This window comes from Spinacia oleracea, chromosome 3 (assembly GCF_020520425.1).
Source record: "Spinacia oleracea cultivar Varoflay chromosome 3, BTI_SOV_V1, whole genome shotgun sequence".
Taxonomy (NCBI): domain Eukaryota; kingdom Viridiplantae; phylum Streptophyta; class Magnoliopsida; order Caryophyllales; family Amaranthaceae; genus Spinacia; species Spinacia oleracea.
The window spans coordinates 10,750,240-10,772,182 of NC_079489.1; the positions used below are offsets into that span (position 1 = coordinate 10,750,240).

Below are 21,943 nucleotides of genomic sequence, written 5' to 3' on the forward strand. Positions count from 1 at the left end.
GAGCTTTTATTATGCCTTTTTTCTAAAATTTTTTAAATATGTTTTTGGTATAATCTCTTTTTCTTTTTTTTTAATTTTAAATGTCTTTATGTTATATAGTCGGTATATTAATAAGTCATAACAAAAAATTGTGAAAAATATAGAAATTAAAAACATGGGTTAAGCAAATTTGAAAAAGTCCTAGATGCATCTGACAGTTACAAAGGATTTATAAATTTTTAATTGTACCTATTTATTTTTCACTTTTTAAGTTTCAAAAACCAATTAACCGAAAATTAAAAGTGAAAAGGTGAAAGGCAAAGAAATTAAAAACAAAAGTCAGTAAATTTATCACTTCAAACACCAAAAAATTATTTAACAAATAAATGAAACCCAAGCGTTTAGTCTTCTCTTGCTCTCGACCTCCATCTTCTTCCTTTCAATCTCCTCCTTTCCCAAAGCTCGACAAAGCAGAGCGAGTGATCTCTTCATCTACATACCAACACTGGTAGTAGAATTAATACTACTGTCGACGCTCAAACTGCTAGAAAATTCGACGCTTTGTATCGTCGGAAGTAGTGGCGCAGGCGGCGGCGTCTGTTTAGACTTTTGCATCGTCGGTTGTGGTTGTGTGGTGGTGGTTGAAGGCTCTTCTCAACGACTTTATTTTCCTCTCTTCAACTTTTTCCTGTTTGAGAGGATAAGAGAGAGAGAATGGTGAGTTTGAGACTTGAGAATGAAAAGGAAGGCGCTCACTGAAACTTTAGTTTAGGTTAAGCTCGTTTTTTTTCAAAATAAGAATAAAATTTAAAATTCCTTCATCTAACCACTTAACCCGACGGGTTAGACCCGTCCCCACCTGGTCTTGACCCGAAATTTTGGGTTATTTGTGTAGGGGTTTACAGTTAAATACATAATATGATAGCGGAATAACCCCAAATTAAGCCAGGAACTCAGGAAGCCTGTATAAAGTACAGATTAAGCAATACAAACGTTTGAAGCGTGTTTTCCTCTTTGTCAACGAACACGAACAAGAACTCCAATTGTAGTTTCTCTACTTGGTTCACCGACAATGCATATCCGCCTTTATGGTTGATAGCATAGATCTCGATCAAAGTTCTTTTTGGTTTTTGGGAAGAACACACTTGGGAGGCAAAGTAGAATTAGGGTTTCACTTTTCCTCTAGGGTTGTGTGTACAATCTGATTGTGTGTATGAAAAAAATGTATTTAGGTTATTAAAATAACCTAAACATAAGACAAGCCAACCGACCAAGGCCTAAGGACATTGGTTGGCCAACAAGCCCACGAAGAGCATTAAGCTCGCACAACGAGCTGGGCCGCGGGCCGCGAGCTGCTGCGCTTGCCTTGTGCCTTGTCCGCGCGCCCCACACAACAGCGAGGCCTATGGGCCAGCGTTGCATTGCCATGCGCGTTGCGCCCATGGGCCTCGCGCTTGTGCGCTCCGGCTCATGGGTTGCTTTCGTGTTGCGATTAAATTATATTTCGATAATTTATCATTTCGTACTTGAAGATCTAATGTCATACATTACGATTATTCGTCTCGCCTAGCTTACAAATATACGCAATACGATATATGATTTCACGATCCAATGTTTAATCGTATAATTGTGTTTACAAACTAATTTCCCAAAAAACCATTAAATTAATTTCCGATTCATTTAATCCGACGATCTGTTTCCTGTCATTGGTGTGACCTTGTAGGTTCACCCTGTTATTAGTATTGGGAATGGGGAAGATACCTCTCTTTGATTTCATCGTTTGGTGGGATATGACCCGCTTTATTGTCTTCCTAATATAGATATTCATAACTCCATTGCTCATTGGAGGGTTTCTAAAATCACCAAGAACTAGAAATGAGACTTAACCCTAATTGATCACATTATCCCCCCCCCCTCCCTAATTAAAAACCTTATTCTTGCTATTCCCCTTTGAACTCTCTCTGATGTTGCTGATAACCTCAGATGGAATTTAGATAAATCAAGTTCTTTTTCGATAAATATTCTTATAACAGTACGACTTCTCTTATTGTGTCCACCTGTTTAACCAGAGTCTCTGGGAAAAAACTTTGGAAATTATCAATGCCTTACAAATACAGAATGCTCTTTTGGAACATTTGTCACTCTATCCTTCCAATTGCAGATGTCTTAGCTTTCAAGGTTCTTGGTATTGATCTTGTTTGTGTTAGATGTTTCTCTAATGTTGAAAATCATCTTCGTTTATTGTGGGATTGTGCTAGCTCTTCTACTCCCTGGTCTATGAATTTTCAATATCATGTCATCTTTTTTAATCTGGATTTACAGCATTTCTTTATCCTTAGTTGGCATGACTTCCTCTCTTTTAACCTTTCTTCTTCCCCTCAGTGTAATATTATTTTTGATCTTGTTTTATGGCATCTCTGGTTTTACAGAAACATCGTTGTTTTTAAATTATCAATGTCTAATATTGTCTCTCTTTATAACAAATTCTGGGTGGACTACAAATTTACTAACATTCTGCAGCTGGATCTCAAGGGTGCTACTTCCTCCACCACTCCTCTTATCATAATATGGGCTCCCCCTCAACCAGTATATTTTAAACTCATCACGGATGACTCCTACTCGGGCCTTAATGATGCGGGTAGTGGTGGTGTAACTAGGAATGAAAAAGGAGAATGAACTTTTGGCTTCTCTCTGAAATTTAAGGCTCTTGGAAGTGCATCTGTTGAACTGATGGCAAACAAGGAAGGTCTTCTCCTGACTTGGGAAAGAAAAATTACTCGCCTAGAGTTGGAAATTGATGACCAAGCTTTAAGATATATGCTGGAGAATCCTCAACTTTATAATGACCATGAATTGGCACCCCTCGTCTTTGATAATACTATTTTGCTGAAAAGGAATTGGATGGTTATGCTAATGCATTTCAAAAGGAATGACAATGAGGCTGCTCACATATTGGCTGACCTTGGTAGGAAAATGGTGGGAGATCGCACCTACCAATATGAACGTCCATAATTTGTTTTACAAGTCTACAACAAAGAGCTGATCAATGATACTGCTCAATTCTAATTAAGGATGAAATAGTTTGGGTTTTCTGCATCATATCGAGCTTATTAGCAAAAAAATCCCATTTTTGATCGAATCGGAGCGGATCCAATTCATTGGCAAATGAGAAATCTATCGGCTCTGTAATTCGCGCAGGTGTGTCCGCACCCCCCTGAGTGTTCGATTTCAAAAACTTCGCTTTAGCGACTTCTTCTCCTACTGGATGCGCCGCCTCTTCAAGAAGGCTCTGACAGAGAGAATCTTTCACTACAGCCTAAACTCGGATCGGAATGGAAGCTTTTTCTTAATTCAATAATAAGACGGACGTACGTCGCCGGCGTTTGAGTTTTGAATCGGCTGCACTGGGGTGTTTGTCGGCAGTGGCACTGTGCTCGTCGTTCCCAGTTGCGCAGAGGCCTGAATATTCTGCCCTTTCCTTCCCGCAGCAGGCCCGCTTGAGCCTTTCCGGCGTGCGTTTGGATTCTGGCGGTTTTTCGAGTTGCTAGACTTCGTCCGGCGACTAATGAAAATCCAGCTGGCGTAACTAATCAAAATTTCGGAATAAGCCCAGCGCTTGACTCGATCAGCAATTAGGTAGAGCTGGCGGGTTCGTAACCGAAAGTTGTTACGACTTGTGGGCCCTAGGGGGTAGGCGAGGGGTGCAACCGCGCGCCTAGGGCCCAGGGTGAGAAAGGGTCCAAAATAAGACTTTGTCCAACATATTAGTACTAGTAATAAATAACGCGTTAAATACACATAATATTTCTTTGGCTCACTAGTAGAAAGCAAGAAGAGCTAAAGATTTGTTCCCATTTGGTCTAGTGTTCGATACTCCCTGGAGGTTTTAATTCTTTTGCTTATTGGCTTCCAACTTTATCCACTAAAACGCCCTACTTTATCCACCCTAGCTTTCCTATTCTACCCTTACTAAATCACTCCCAATTTATTGCCTTCTTCTCCGTAAATATCCTGTTAATCTCTCTCCTCACATTCACTACTATGACAACCTCACCTACCAATACTTCGGCCACCTCACATACTAACACTCCGGCACTGCACACTACACAAACCAACGATCTTCGGTTGTGCGCATCTCTCTCCTCTCACCGACACACAGCATACATTGTACCCACGGTTACTCCAAGATCTTTTGGGCCTTCATCAAAATGCTTTTGCGACACCTAATTGTTTCCCATTTTTGGAGAACTCCGTTGAAGCACAAGGTTTACTTCCAAGATCCACTAATAAGACGTTTTATCACCAATACTAAACTTTTTCACTAAAATAATTTTCCATTGGTTGAGAAGCCACCACCCATGAAACCCTTTAATTTTCCGTCAGAGCCGAGCCTTCCATTTATCTATCATATAAGAAAATCTTCTCACCTTGGTGTATTTTTTTTTGAAGGCAATTGTTTCATTGTTGTTAGGGGTGCTTCAAATCGTAAGACTAGGCTTATACCATCACCAGAGTCGAAGCCCCCAAAAATTTGAGATTTGGGGAAGACTAGTTGAGATCTAGTCTCGACCAAGGACATCACTATACAACTTTTAGTCTAGACCATGAGAAGGTCTACATTGAACAAAGGTTAGCCTTGGGAGAAGACTAACTTTGTGTGAGTGTGGCTCAAGGAGAACATTGATCTAGTCAAATCTTAGGGCTATACTCACTAAGATGTAGTCTATCCATTGGAATAGACTCGATATAGTTCAGTCTACCCCTAGGTGAAGACCTAGTTTTACTTCGTCTAACCATCGATGCACACTCATTTAGATGTAGTCCAACCTCTTTTCACCGGAAATCAACATACAATTTTTAGAGTTAAAAGTAAAAAAATTGAGGGCGAGTAGGAGGATGATACTGCAGGTCCTAAGCGGAACGATGTTGTGGTGGTGCTCCTTGATGTTTGAAGGGTGGGTGGAGTCAACAGCAAAGGCAAACGACTTATTCTCCAACTAGTTCTAGTGTCTAACTATTGCTTTGCTCTGGTAATTATGATTGTTGATGTAGTGGGACTGTGGGAGACATGGTAAAAGAGGAGGAAGAGGTAAGAGAAAAGGGTAAGAAAGTATGATAAATAGATAAGGGTAGAATAGGAAAGGGCTGTATAAAATAGGGCGTATTTGTGTAATCTTAAGGCGTTAAATAACAACATCCTTTTTTTTTTTCCCCTTCTAGTTAGCTTGTAATGTAATTTTTTAATCTTTTTTTTAATTTTTAGGAACTAATTCTCTTATTCTTAATATTTTGTACATATAGAGTCTCAATTATTCAAACCCTATATTTTATAATAGCACTTCTTTTTAATCCTTTTACAAAATAATTAAGTTCCACATTGAGTTTATATACGTAGTATATTTGACTTTTAATTATCGGTTGTAATTGACGTAACTACTTGTATACGGAAAAAAATGCTTATTTGATGGACTATGGGTCTATAAGTTTAAAAACAACTTCAAATTTTAATGAAGGAAAAGTTAACGGATACTTTTGCTGCTTAAAATGAACCTTCGTTTTTAACAAATAATAATCCTTTATGCATATTGATTATCTTGTATTTAAATAAATATTTATTTTATTGAAAGATTGCAAGCACTTAGAGGATTTTGAAATTATAAGAAGAGATATAATATTTTGTTATTGATTTGAATTCAACAATATAATGGATTTAACCAAATAAATTATGATATATTTCAGTTAATCCATAAGATGTACTTCATATTATTTTGGAAGAGGTCCTGATCCCATATTTCGCCTAAGGCCCCCAAATTATCAGGAACGAGACTGCTTATTGGAGAAGTTTTGTACTTTTGTTGTATTATACACAAGACTTTCATTTCATTGTGCATCGTAGTTTAATTTGGCTTGTATTATCTTCACTTTCAAGTTTCAGGCTCTTGGTTGTATCTCTGGCGTTAAGCCACCTTTTGAGGCTTATGCCTAATGTAATATAATCTTCCCTTTGTGTTAAAAAAAAACCTTTGTAATGCTTCCGTATGTTACATGAGGACCTTGGAAGTAGGACACATAAAAACTGTGCGACGTTTGTGAAAAATTAATTTTTGGATGTGCCAATATAATTTTCTGGTCTAATTTAGTACTAGTAGTTTCTAATATTTTTCAGAGCGCAAACACTTAAATATGACGAATACACAATACATACTATATGTAATCCCCCGTAATTTAATTAAGTTTATTAATATATTTTAACGTATAGTTATTTATATTTTAATGAAATTTATGAAATTTATTAATATTTCTTAACGTATATTTATTTATATTTAAATAGAATTGATGAATTTAGTAATAAATTTATAATTAACGTATATTTATTTTATTTTAATTACGTTCTAAATATTTAACGATTTATGAAATCAAAATAGTTTTAGAATTTTACTTTGAAAAGAATTATAATTTGGAAAACGATCTTAATCGGTTTTGATCCAAACACTCAAACTCAAATCCTAATTTTAGCCCAAATTAGAAAAAGCCCAAATACAAACACCCATAACCCTCCCCCATTCTCTGCACGTGAAAGCCAAAGGAAAAAAGTAAAAAGGGAAGCCACCCTTCTTCCTCATTCACGTACTGATGCCCCTGCTTCCCTCACGTAACCACACAACCATTGCTGCCGCCAGCGCTGCGACCACCAAGTCGGACCACCGTCGTCCTTCCCTTGCACGGTAATCCTCTCTCCTTCTCCTCCGCCGTTCTTTTCCTCTTCTCTTTTCGTCCTTCCCTAACTGCTTTCCTCCCCTTGTGGCGTCGATTTTGCGCGCAGCCACAACAGCAGCCTCGAGCTCCGTCGCCGCCGCTGCGCCCAGCCACGTGTATGTTAGGTTATGATACATATGACAATTCATAAATCATGCGGAAAAAACCATAAACCCAGGAAAACATATTATTTACACATAATCATTTAGCATAGATTAGATGCATCCTCTTTGTTGCGTGCCTTCCCTAGCTGCGCCCGAACCGAACAAGAACAAGTCTTTAGGACTCCAAGTGTCGTCCCTCCGTAGATAGTCCACAGCACGTCCGGATCCGCCTTAAGATTGACCAACTAGAATCGCCCTTAAGGTACTAGAAAATTTCGGCAATTTGAGCAAGATGTGTGTTTGAATTTTCTCTCAAAAAACTCACTTTGAATACTTTGAAACTTGTGTTATAAATTGTGAGCCCTAGCCTCATATTTATAGCGGTATGGAAAGGGAATCGAAATCCTATTCAGATACAAATTAATCAAACCTAGAATCCTACAAGAACTCTAATTTAATTAATTTATCAAATAGAATTAGGAATTTAATCATTAACCGAACTCTGCATGTTTTAGGAAACGTGCACGAACACAAACACTTGCACACACACGCACGACAGCCACGATGGGCCTCATGCGTGCGCGCGAGCAGCAGCCCACTCAGCGCCCGCGCGCGCTGCGCGTGCTGTGCGCGCTGTGCGCGCTGCGCGCTGCGCGCAGCCTGCTGGGCCTGGCCTTGCTGTTTGTGCGGCGCGCTTGGCTTGCTGGGCGATGGCCTGGCTTCGTGCTGGGCCTCGTCCGGCAGGCCTCGTCCGATGCTTATTCGTACGATGCGCTTCCGATTAAATTTTCCGATTCCGGAATTCATTTCCGATACGAACAATATTTAATATTTCCGATTCCGGAATTAATTTCCGTTTCGAACAAATATTTAATATTTCCGTTTCCGGAATTATTTTCCGATTCCGGTAATATTTCCGATTCTGACAATATTTCCGTTTCCGGCAATATTTCCGATTCTGGCAATATTTCCATTTCCGACAATATTTTCCGATACGTACCATGTTTCCGTTTCCGGCAACATCTACGACTTGGATAATATTTATATTTCCGATACGATCCATATTTCCGTTTCCGGCAATATCATCGTTTCCGGAGTATTCATTTCTTGCCTGTGACGATCTTAGCTCCCACTGAAACCAAGATCCGTCGGTTCCGAATATTCATAGATAGAGTATCTAATGCCATTAGATACTTGATCCCTTTACGTACTATTTGTGTGACCCTACGGGTTCAGTCAAGAGTAAGCTGTGGATTAATATCATTAATTCCACTTGAACTGAAGCGGCCTCTAGCTAGGCATTCAGCTCACTTGATCTCACTGAATTATTAACTTGTCAATTAATACTGAACCGCATTTATTAGACTTAACATAGAATGCATACTTGGACCAAGGGCATTATTTCCTTCAGTCTCCCACTTGTCCTTAGGGACAAGTGTGCATTTCCTAATTCCTTTGTCGCTCGATGCTTGCTCTTGAACATAAGGTAAGAGTTGTCATCCTTATTATGTCCAGAGGCGTTCCTCGGTTTCAGAGTTCAACTGATCAAATAAACAGATAATCATAGCCTATGATTCATCCGAGCACGGCCATGCATTTCACAGTTTCTAGCTCTCCGAGTGGCCTTGTACAACTTTTAAGCATCTCATCCCGATTTATGGGAGGACAATCCCAATCTTGCGATCTTGAGATTAGACTTCGTTTGATAGGTGATTACCTGAGCGTTGCCTTTATAGCCTCCTTTTACGGTGCGACGGTTGGTCAACGTCAAAGCAACCAGTTCTCAAACAAGTAATCTCAAATCACTCAGGTATTGAGGATTTAGTGTCTAATAATTTAATGAAATTTACTTATGACAGACTTTCATCTCTTACAGTAAAGTTTCATAGGTCTCGTCCGATACTAGTCTTCCCAAAGTAAGTATCTATGCAAATGATTATGACATTGCCATGTCCACATAGTTCAAGAAACAGAACTACTAGTCATCTTGCATTCTAGTCGTCTAACGTTTTCTATGCGTCCAATTTTATAGAAAACTCCGACTAGGGACCATTTCCAACCTTTGACATTCAAGTTCACTTGATAGACATTTCTTAGTCACAGGACTGGTCCTGACAGCCTATCTTGAATATTTCGTCAAATTTGAAGGGACTCATCATTTAATACTAAACCAAGATTAAATGGAATATGAAAATACATTTCATATATGATAAATGTTCAACCCCAATGTTTTACAACCATGGGCCTCAAACCCATTTTCTAAAACAATTCATGGAATTCAAAGCTATGCTTGATTTCAAGTGCGACAATGTGAGTGTTGCTTCTCACTTGTTGCATAGGTTTAGTTATCATGCTTTGCCAATCTTAACATCCTTTTCATCGAATGTTCTTTGAGATATGATGATAAGATCTTTTCGAGTTTGTTTATTATGTGATCTAGTCTTTCTTACTACATTAGTGGTTCTACGCATTTTGCAATGAAGAACCATTAAGTTAGCAGACGTTTTTCTTGCTTCAAGAGTGGTTCCACGCATTTTTCAATGAAGAACCATCAAGCCAGCAGATAGGTGATCTACCCAAGTTCAGTGAAGAACTTTAAACAACCCTGTTTTATTGCTTCTTAGGCAATAATTACTTTTACTTCAACTGTATAGGTTGCTAGTGATGCTTTGTTTGGATTTACCTATCCAAGCAGTTCATAGATATGTGGTAGACTCTCCAACTATATCTTAGAACATAGAAATTAATATTTTAATTTCCCACGCAACAACTCATGGTCTCCAATCCATGTTGCCATTTCAAAACACGATGCTCTATAGCTCGTCTTTATCAATGGTTAACTCCAAAGGGTCTTGCTTGATCCTTTGCCAGTGTTTATGCGTGTGGCATCAATATTTAGCGTATCTTTATTTCCTTGAATCAAGAACTATTCCTATGTACCTTTTCAAGTACCATAAGTATTCTTGATCTCAATCTAGTTGATCTTCACTTAGATCAATAGAGATTGGTATATGTTCGTCATGCCTAAAGTCATACGATACGTTTTTGGCGATCCTCATATTATATCATACATGATAAATTCTTTTGCAGAATAATTCCCAATTGAATTCTATTCATGTAACTTTAGCTCATTCAATTGTAGTAGATACTGAATCCAGCTAAATTCTTTGACATATAATATAGGTTAAGAATCTCATTTAGACTCTTTGATGTTTAACTTAGTAAATGCTTATACATAGTTCAAACATTCTTTACTTAGATTTATTCATATGGGTCGAATATCTCCAATGGAGTCTTTCGTGTTTGATTTAGTAAATGCCATTACTTAATCCAAAACAATATCATAAGATCTTTGTAAATAGATCTTAATACCCAGTATGTACTAAGTTTCGCCATGGTCTATCATTGATGAATAATTTCAAATCTAAGTCATTAGCATTTGAATGTTATTTCACAATAGAGAGATATGTGTGTGATACACATAGGACCAATTAAGTTTTATGTACTCCCACTAAACTTCTTATACATCTATAAGAATCATGTACATTTTATGAAACTAAAATACTTATTAGCTTCACTAAAATACAGTTCCAACTCCCAATTGCTTGCTTAAATCTGTACTTAGATTTCGTAAGCTAGCTTTCTTTTCAAGCATTTATTTGGATCCACAAATTCTATGACATACCATGTACATATTGTATTCCATCATTTGATTGAGGAATACGTTTTGTCATCCAATTGCCATATGTACCAATATGCAATCATTGCTTGAATTATAGACTTAAGCATTACGATTTTGCATGAGGTTTCAACACAATCCATGCCATGAATTTGCTTGTAACCTTTAGAAACTAATCTAGCTTTGTGTGTGAACACAATTCCATGTTTGATGGTTTTTATCCTTAAAACAAACTTGCAACCAATAGGTGTGAAACTATTCTTGCAAATCAACAAAATTTCAATTTTGTCATCAAAACATTGAGTATGTTTTATGGCCTCTAACCATTTAAAACATTTGAGTCTATATATGGCCTCTAACCATTTTAGGGAATCTGGGTTTCGTCATAGCTTTCTTACAAGTCACAAACTCATTAATCTATATGATAATAGTTTGACTGCAAGTTGTAGGTTTCTTCACTATTTAATAGAAGAATCTCATAGTTTCATTGACCTGATCTCTATGTTTCTTCACTATCTAATAGAAGAATCTCATAGTTTCAGTGACTTGAATTCTATGCCTACTTGGGTATAGAACATCAAACAATAGAATATCAATAGCCACTTGAAAGTCCTTTGAATATTCTGTTCTCCTTGAAGCACTTGTAAAGTCTTCTAAGAGATGTCTATTCTTTAAAGCCACTTCTAAAGTCCTTAAAGAATAAGTTCGGATTTTCTGAAGCACTTCGAAAAGCCTCCGGAATGTCCGTTTATGTTTGTTGTTCGTCTCGAAGACTTTCGAGGTCTATTTTCTCCCACTTGTCATTTTGGAAACGAATCTCCAAAAGGACATTATTTCGAGCAAACAAACATTATGTTCTCAAAAATTCGTGGTAGAAACAATACCCTTGTGTCTCATTTGAATAAATCACAATGAAACATATATCTATACTTGGGCCTTAGTTTGTCGAATGACAAACACTAAGCTCCCACTGAGTTTTGCAACTCTCTAGATATATTTTATGAAAAGTTATTCTGAATTTACTTTTCAATAGCTTTGACGAATTTTGGTTTAGTTTGGTGGTAGTTGAGCATTTTGTTTTAGAAATTATAGGAAAAGTCTTTATGATTCATCATTAATCGAATCAAGTACTAATTGACTTCGATTATTCCAACTAAGATATGCCATATCTTATGGACCTAGATTGTGAAATTACACCACACAATCATTGATGATCATATTTGGTCTCAAGTAATCATCAACATGATCTAACCTAGATCTTTATGATTTCTTGCCAAGTGGATTTTATACTTCTGAATCTTTGAACTAGCCAAACAGATTCAACTTATATCACATTTGAGTAAATAAACCTATATTCACTGAAATCCATGTGAAATAATAAAGTCATAAAATCTTTCTTTAGCTTTGAACTCTATCGTCTAGGCGTTCTAACAATAGTTCATATTCTTTGTTACTTTCAACAAGTAAGACTAGCTTGTCTTAAGTTGATCTAGAAATCAACCAACTTTCAAAAGTCCATTTAAAATAGAGCTTGTGAATGTTAATTTGTTGATATGGTCTAAGCAACAATGCCAAAGATTAGTGGAACTCAAATCAAGGGTTTGATTTGAACCTAGTAAACTTCTTTAAAGAGTTGTTTGTTTTAATCAAGCATATTGACTCAACCTGTAATTGACCATTTCATTCAAATAAACAAATAAACTGTTTTTGTTTTTCTTGAATGTGAGTCTTTCTGTGTTTGAAGCAGAAAATTTAGGTATGCTGATTATGGAACAAAATAGCCATTAAGTTCCAGCCTTTGAAAGGACTTAAAACAAACTTAGATGACCCTACAATTAATGTAGCATTGCCATGCTTCATTTCCCACTTGTAGGTCATTAGTGTATCCTAGCTTCCATTATTTGAGTTATTACCGAAGTAAGAACCTCAAGCGGTATATGATACCAAGGAAGTTTGATTGCTAGGTCACTTCTCTTTAAACATAAATTTATAGGTAGAAACGGAATCGTAAATTCCTTTCATTTGTTCCTCGTTTTCCTATTTCTTGTACCCTTTCTTATAGTCTTAAGAATTGAATTCTTTAGTGTTGACTTTTATACTTTGTTAGACATGTCCAATGTCACCAACAAGGTTCTTTACCATTTAAATTTATGTTGAATATTCTGTTTCAACTAGATGATCTTACCAGAAGCTTCTAAAGTTCTCTAAGCATCGATCTATTCGAATGTCTAGGAACTAGACTCATTCGAGAATTAAATGGAAAAAGGATTTTAGGTTGTTAACCATTGGTAAAGCTGAGCGTTTAAACTCAATGCTTTATGATCTCAAAACCACATTGTATTTTGAATTCACAAGCACCAATCGGTTTGCCATTCGACTTTGATACTCGAAAACAACCATAAAAGTCGATATAAGAAACGTACATTTTAAATTGCTCACTTTCTCTCATTTCCGTGAATCGTTCTTGGATTCACTACCAATCGAGGAAATTTACTGTTACCTTTCTAAAAGGATTTATTGCAGTGCAAGATATTTAATTATAAACAATAATTAAAACATACATTGAAGCATGCAAAGTCTAAACATTTATCATGAATAATAACTTGAAATTAAAGCAACCATGCAATTCAAACAAGTTATTAGCATTTTATTCGATTTTATTGTTCCGACAGGTGTGAATAAAATGATTCCAAGACCCTAAAACCATTGAAGAATTAAGCACAGTTTGTCGACTCAATTCTAAAACATTTTAGGTAAGCAAAAGCCTTTTGCTAATAGTCTAGAAACTACTCTTGGTTGATAGGTACGTCTAAGAACTTATTAGGTAAACCTATCGATTTTGCCACGACATAAAAGGACTCCTTACTTATATCGTTGAGTTTCACCAAAACTAACATGTACTCACAATTATTTGTGTACCTTGCCCCTTTAGGACCAATAAGTAACACCTCGCTGAGCGAAAACTATTACTAGATTGATGTAAAGGATATCCAAGCAAGTGTATATTTTGGCATGGCACCTTTTAACTCAATTTTTAAGTTTGGAACTTAAGGCTCTTACTATGTTGGTTAGATTTTAAGTGAACTAAAATCCTTAATCATGCAACATAATCAAGCTTTTGATCTCATGCATTTTAAGACATATTTAAAAGCAATAAATAACTTAAAACATGCATAAGATATTTGTGATCTAGTATGGCCCGACTTCATCTTGAAGCTTTGACTTCAAAGTCCGTCTTGAAAATCTCCGTGGGAGGCACCATTTTCTTCAAATAGGATAAGCTATAACTAATTACAACTATTTGATGGTTCGCAGACCATATTTGAATTGAAAAATAACTTTGGTACTTTAGACCAATTACATTCAAATTAATGGTACGCAGACCATATTTTCTATCCTATTTGGGCCATACTAGTCACTTCATAACCTGCAAAACAGTACATATACAATATATACCATTCACCCATTCATTATCATGAATGGCCCACATAGCTGGTTAGTAAAACACATTATGCATCACGTAAACATTTGCAGCAATTAATCAAGGGCACCAATAATCTACCAATTATTCAGTCCTTATTAATTCTAATCAAGTTGTTTTAACCTTAAGGATTTGTAGACCTAATCAAGAGTTTATGACTAAAAAGCGCTCCCACTTAAACCAATAAATTCATATGCTTTACCAATTTTAAACATAAAAATGTATTTCTAGTCCAACCGGAAACATACAAATTTAATTAAAATTTAAAGCTCATATCAATTTATAATTGAATCCAAAAATTTAATTTAATTTCAGTCGTATTTAAATTAATTCATGATTTTAATTTTAGTAAAATAATTAGAATAAATAACATTTATTATAATTATAATATTCAAAATTAAAATCCAAGAAAATAATTCAAATTATTAATTTTAAAATTAATTAAAATTACGTGAACTGAAATTTTCAAATTAAACATTCAAAACGATCTAATCGTAACGCAAACACCCTACGCGTAGCACGCCCATGGGCCGCACGCACACAGCCATTGCTGGCCATGTGCGCGCAGCCCATGCGCTCGTCGCATAGCTGCTGCATCCCTATCGCAAGCCTCCGCACGCATTGGTGCTTGCTGCGCGCGCCAGCGCTCATCGCACGCGGGCTATCGCTCGCAGTGCGCGCGCGATATCGCTCGCTGGGCGCGCGACATCGCTCGCTGGGCGCGCGAGCCATCGCTCGCTGGGCGCGCGACATCGCTCGCTGGGCGGGCGACATCGCTCGCTGTGCGCGCGAGCAATGCTAGGCGCAGCGCTCGTGGCACGCGAGCTTGCGCTCGCTGCGCGCGAGGCTGCGCGCTCTTGTACGAGGCAGCGCGCGTTGTGGCGCAGCTCGCTTGCTGCCCACACGCGACTGCCTTGGCTCGCCCTACGCCCATGCCCATTCGTCCATTGGTCGTGGCACACGACACAAGGCAGGGCTGCTGCCTTGTGCTCGTGCACTACGCCCTTGCTCATTGCATTCGTGCCGCACGGGCGACGAGCTCCCTTGCTCGTCGTCGCATGCCCGCATTATACAACACCCCTTAAGGGTAACACAAAGCGTCCATTGCTTCGTGCGTGCAAGTTATATGAACGAATCGCATAAAAATTTAAAATTTATATTTAAAATTAATGACAAATTAATAAATAATATTAATTTCATAATTTTAGGGCGAAAAATCGAAAATTTATTATCCAATTGATTTCCGATTGTTATGGATTCAAGTCTAGGTCATAAAAATTTAAAATTTATCGTAAATTTACAATTTTTATGGTGGTTTTTAATCATAGGTTTCTAATTAAATTACAATTAATTATGAAAATCAAATTAATTCTAAATTATTCTAATTTTCAACAAATTAATCATAATTACAAATTAGATTGCATAATTAACAAGACTAGGCATTCAAACTTGTTAAACATATGCAGTAGGTCAATCAAAAATTCAAGATTTATCAACAAGAATCGCAAATATTTAATTTAACATCTTAAATTTACGAAATTTTGCATTCGAAAAACTAAAACCTTCGAAAAGTCATAGTTAGGCTTCGAATTTGAGAATTCTGGGTTCGGCAGAAAAACACTATTTTTGTCAAAATTTTAGAATGCCTTTTACATGCGGAATTGACACAAAAATCACTCAATTCGGATGAGTAATGAAGAAACTGCCGAAAAACTGCGTACGTATAATTAAATAAACGCAATTTGCAATTAATTAACAATTACGAAAATTAATCACCCCTTTTAATTCTTGCAAATTTGTAATATTTAACGATGTTCATGCAATTTAGATTATGAAAATAATAAGGGGCTCGTGATACCACTGTTAGGTTATGATACATATGACAATTCATAAATCATGCGGAAAAAACCATAAACCCAGGAAAACATATTATTTACACATAATCATTTAGCATAGATTAGATGCATACTCTTTGTTGCGTGCCTTCCCTAGCTGCGCCCGAACCGAACAAGAACAAGTCTTTAGGACTCCAAGTGTCGTCCCTCCGTAGATAGTCCACAGCACGTCCGGATCCGCCTTAAGATTGACCAACTAGAATCGCCCTTAAGGTACTAGAAAATTTCGGCAATTTGAGCAAGATGTGTGTTTGAATTTTCTCTCAAAAAACTCACTTTGAATACTTTGAAACTTGTGTTATAAATTGTGAGCCCTAGCCTCATATTTATAGCGGTATGGAAAGGGAATCGAAATCCTATTCAGATACAAATTAATCAAACCTAGAATCCTACAAGAACTCTAATTTAATTAATTTATCAAATAGAATTAGGAATTTAATCATTAACCGAACTCTGCATGTTTTAGGAAACGTGCACGAACACAAACACTTGCACACACACGCACGACAGCCACGATGGGCCTCATGCGTGCGCGCGAGCAGCAGCCCACTCAGCGCCCGCGCGCGCTGCGCGTGCTGTGCGCGCTGTGCGCGCTGCGCGCTGCGCGCAGCCTGCTGGGCCTGGCCTTGCTGTTTGTGCGGCGCGCTTGGCTTGCTGGGCGATGGCCTGGCTTCGTGCTGGGCCTCGTCCGGCAGGCCTCGTCCGATGCTTATTCGTACGATGCGCTTCCGATTAAATTTTCCGATTCCGGAATTCATTTCCGATACGAACAATATTTAATATTTCCGATTCCGGAATTAATTTCCGTTTCGAACAAATATTTAATATTTCCGTTTCCGGAATTATTTTCCGATTCCGGTAATATTTCCGATTCTGACAATATTTCCGTTTCCGGCAATATTTCCGATTCTGGCAATATTTCCATTTCCGACAATATTTTCCGATACGTACCATGTTTCCGTTTCCGGCAACATCTACGACTTGGATAATATTTATATTTCCGATACGATCCATATTTCCGTTTCCGGCAATATCATCGTTTCCGGAGTATTCATTTCTTGCCTGTGACGATCTTAGCTCCCACTGAAACCAAGATCCGTCGGTTCCGAATATTCATAGATAGAGTATCTAATGCCATTAGATACTTGATTCGTTTACGTACTATTTGTGTGACCCTACGGGTTCAGTCAAGAGTAAGCTGTGGATTAATATCATTAATTCCACTTGAACTGAAGCGGCCTCTAGCTAGGCATTCAGCTCACTTGATCTCACTGAATTATTAACTTGTCAATTAATACTGAACCGCATTTATTAGACTTAACATAGAATGCATACTTGGACCAAGGGCATTATTTCCTTCAGTGTACAACCTCCGCAAGCCGCCGCTGTCCCCGCCGTGCTCTGTCCGCCGGCCAACACTCCTTGTTCTCTCTTTTGGTTATTTCTTAAACCCTAAGTAATTAAATGTTTTAATTATACTTTATCAATTTAATTTATGTTTTGATTGAATAAATTTATGATTTTTATGATTTAATTACTAATTTTCAGATTATATGTTGTCGAAATTAATTTAATTATTTTCAGATTTGTTAATTACGTTTAAATTAGGGTTTTAATGAAGTTTTATTAATTTAATTCATGTTTCCTGAATATAAATTATAAGTTTTTATGATTAAGTTAGATTTCCAGATTATACATTATGCTTAATTGATAATTTAATTTTCAGATTACATAGTTGAATTGAAATAAGGAATTTAATTATTAAAGCATGAATTTTTAAGGTTTTAATATTCTAAAATCATGATAGAATGATTATACATTATTAAAGCTATTATTTTTATGATTTTAAGAATGTTAATTATGTTTTGGAGTAGTTTGAAATTAGTTATATTTCTGAAAATTTAAAGTACGATGTTTGCAAAGAGTTTTCAACGAATTTCAATCACTAATTCAATAATTATGATGCTAGGAAATCAAAGGTTTAAGTTTTGATATTGGGGAATGTTCTAAATATGTTTAGGATGCATTTATAATGCTTTGTTATGGTTGCCAATGATTAGGAATTGATTTGGGTACGTTTCTTGATTGTTTTAGGCGGAGAATTCTTTGTGGGCGACTTTTGAATTCGTTAAAGTGGCCTATCAGTTTGTTTACACAAGGTACGTACATACCTGTGTGCTTGGATGTGTGTTGTATTGAGAATATGATGAATATATTTATGAACTTGTTTATGTTGGAATTTCATGTTCAATGTCGTTGAATTAATGCGTTGAGCATAGAACTTTATTTATAAGAATTGAATCATGTTAGCATGGAATATTGATGCAAGCATGTTGGTTTTGGGGAACTTTATATTATTTAATATTGGTTTAGATCTTTGTTGATCGTTGTTCCTCTTTAGATTTTCACTACTTCATAAGGGTCGAGGACCTTGTTTGGTAGTTGAACCTTATACCTAATAAAGGTTTTTAAATATGGATAAAGGAAGGATTAAAATAGTTGGAATTGGCTCTTGGTTGAACGTTGTGATCACTGGTTTAATTCAAAGATAAAAGAAGTTGTGTTTACATGTTGAATATAATATTTATGTTTGATGAGTCATAACCAAGTATTAAAAGTTAAGTCATGTAAAGTGAAAATGAGTAGCAATAGCTTTAGACTGTGCACGTCTAAAGTGACGGACAATCAGGAGTTGGGGTCATGGATAGCCTATGGCTTTTTCTGGGGCCGGATTGATCACCGGTTCTATTTTTATTTAAAAAGTCCCTCGATATCGCAGGTCATTGGGGTTTACGGAGTCGCGCCCGTACCTCGTCTTCCTTATTGAAGAAGAAGAAGTTTCTAGTAGACAACTCAGTCCATTGACTATTTCAATTAAATAATGTTAATGATACAAAGGTCTAGTTCAGTCAAATATAGTCTTCAAGTCAATATATTTTGATTATCCTTGCTTATGTTTTATTTAGTACCATGTTAGGATTGTTCGTTTAATAGAATCATGTTAGGATTATTATTGATTTAGTATGTAGTACTCAGCTTTGCTGATTACGTGCTTTGCTTGTGCATGTTGATCATGGCTAATGGCTATGCCTTATTGATCCTGTGATGACCCAATCTTTGGTGAGCAGTCTCTAAGGATCAATAAGCATTGTCCATCTGCAGGTTTGAAGATGATGCATCATTGGGATCGGGATTAGAGAGCTTGTATTTAGTTTTGTTTTGCTAAGTGACTTGGTTGGTTAATTTGGATTTTAAACTTGTCGTACTATTTATATTTCCTTATTTTCGTTGGTTGGTTTTTGGGATTAAATCTGTAATAGATTGTTTATAAACCTAAAGTTAGTTTTATGTTTTCCGCTGCAAAATTCTGAGTAAGCCGTTACGTTTTCACACGGGCGATAATGCCTTGATAATTCTCTACGTTTTATATTAAAAGATTATTTTAGAAAAGAGAGAATTGTCGGGGTGTTACAAGCATTGTCCATCTGCAGGTTTGAAGATGATGCATCATTGGGATCGGGATTAGAGAGCTTGTATTTAGTTTTGTTTTGCTAAGTGACTTGGTTTGTTAATTTGAATTTTAAACTTGTCGTACTATTTATATTCCCTTATTTTCGTTGGATGATTTTTGGGATTAAACCTGTAATCGATTATTTATAAACCTAAAGTTAGTTTTATGTTTTCCGCTGCAAAATTCTGAATAAGCCGTTACGTTTTCACACGGGCGATAATGCCTTGATAATTCTCTACGTTTTATATTAAAATGTTGTTTTAGAAAAAGGAGAATTGTCGGGGTGTTACACTATATGACGGTGTAAAGTTACCCTAAGAATTATCAAAAATCGCCTATTTTCTAATGGTGTATTTCTCTTCATAAAAAGTATTACATTTTTTTTTTTGGAACAAGAGAGGAATTGTTGTTCCATAAAATAAACGAAAAACTTACACTAGAAAATAAACAAAAACATAAGCAGAAGACGAAAATAAACTAAACTCAAAACCTAAGAAGATAACCATGTTTACCACTTAAAAATCGCTTTCAAATAATACTCATAAAATAATCAAAACAACTTAAAAATTACCTAAACAACCGGTTAAAAGTTACTTTTTGGATAGTATTATACGCAGCCTGATTTTACTTGCCGTAACTCTTTTTACTTTCATTTTTTTCATTCTAAAAAAAACTCTACCCTCACTTTTATTATTTTCTCTCAACCTTTTTTAACATTATTTTAGTTCAAATAAATTTGATTTTTTTTTTAGTTTCATGTGTATTTAATCAAATTAGAATAAATATTTAGATTGCAATGGACGATATTTTTGACTTGAAATTGAGGTAATTTTCATTTTCCCCCCCTTTTTTTGAGTATTGTCATACAACTTGTATGAAATTAACATTTCTATTTTGTACAGATTGAACAAAATATAGTTAACTATTTCGTACAGATTGAACAAAATATAATCAACCATTTCGTACAGATTGAACATAACAGAACTAAGTATATATTGTATAAATCGAAAAAATATAATTCCGTTCACAATTGAACATAACATAAATAAGTTCTATCATCACTACTAATGTATAACAAACAAACACTACTTGACAAGTCGAAAACTCTTTCATTATAGACAATTGAAAGACTAGTATCATCATTTTGTTCAATTTGTACGGAATACTTAGTTCTATTATGTTCAATCTGTATGAAATAGTTAATTATATTTTGTTCAATCTGTAAGAAATAGTTAATTATATTATGTTCAATCTGTACAAAATAGAAGTATTTATTTCATACCAATTGCATGAAATGCTCAAAAAAAAAAGGAAACAAAAAAGAAAATTACCTCAATTTCAAAGTCTTCCAAGTTAAAAATAGCGTATATTGCAATCAAAATATGTTTTCTAATTTGATTGGATAGACGTGAAACTAATAAAAAAAATCAAATGTACTTGAACCAAAATAATATAAAAAAACGTTGAGAGAAAATAGTAAAAGTGAGGGTTAAGATTTTTTTTACAAAGAAAAAAATAAAAGTAAAAATAATAAAAGATTGCGTCAAGTAAAATCAGGCTGCGTTTAGCAACGTTACAAGTAATCATATTAAATGAAATAAAGTAAAACCGAACATAAATCAATATACTCCGCCCGTAAAAAAAAAAAAAAAAAAAAAAAAAAATATCAATATACTCCGTACATGAAACTATTGCACACCCGAGACACACAAAAAATTAAAATTTTTAAAATGGTTTTTCCTGGTCTTTGTCCACCCTAAAACCCAAAAGGCCAAAACCCTTCCTTTAGGCAAAAAAAAAAAACGGTTTTTTCATGAAATGCCCCTGAGTTTTGCAATAATGCACCAAATACACCTGCGCGTTTCAAAATTCATAAAATACCCCTAAAGTTCCGTACTGTTCATTAAATGCTCCTGGATTTAACGGACGTTAGCTTGCCGTTAGTGACGTTTTACCAATTTGCCCTTAATTGTTGTTTGGCGCGATTTAGGTAACAATTGTGACTGAAATTCCAAAAAAAAAAAAACTTCTCAACTTCTCTTCTTTCTCTCTCCTTTCCCCTGTTCTTCAACCCTCATCAATTCTACTGTAACTGACAAAATTCTGGGTAGATCTTCAAGAATTTAGTGAAATTTGTTGCGTTCTCTTTTGGCGAGTTCGTGGGTGTTCGTTTGGTGAATTCGCGACAAAAAGGGGGCAACTTGGAGGCGATTTAGAGCTTCGGGTGCAGTGGACGAACAAGGGCCCTTTTCCTAGTTGGATTATCTACTTCAAGGTAATAATCCCTTCTTCGCTGATTTATTTTGCTTGTAAAGTACAATTTTTTTCGCGAAATTGATTAGGGTTAGGGTTTTGCGAAATTGTCAGTGATTTTTTGAAATTGTCAGTTGAGATTAATTGATTGGTTAGAAGTTAGTTATTCCTTGGATTTGTTGTGAATAATTGTTTGGTTAGTTGTAAGTTGTGATTGTGACCTGTTGAATTTCATTGTGATCATGATTGTGGTTGTTTATTGATGAATTGTTGTTGGTTGAATCG

General features: G+C 35.9%; 1 long non-coding RNA gene across 1 annotated transcript; it reads left to right on the forward strand.

Annotated features, from left to right (window-relative positions):
- Nucleotides 1–17,198: 17,198 nt before the first annotated feature.
- On the forward strand, nt 17,199–19,088 carry LOC130470536 (uncharacterized). Its single transcript, XR_008931123.1, has 3 exons — nt 17,199–17,331; nt 17,989–18,053; nt 19,023–19,088. It is a non-coding gene; the product is annotated as an uncharacterized lncRNA (long non-coding RNA).
- Nucleotides 19,089–21,943: the final 2,855 nt, after the last annotated feature.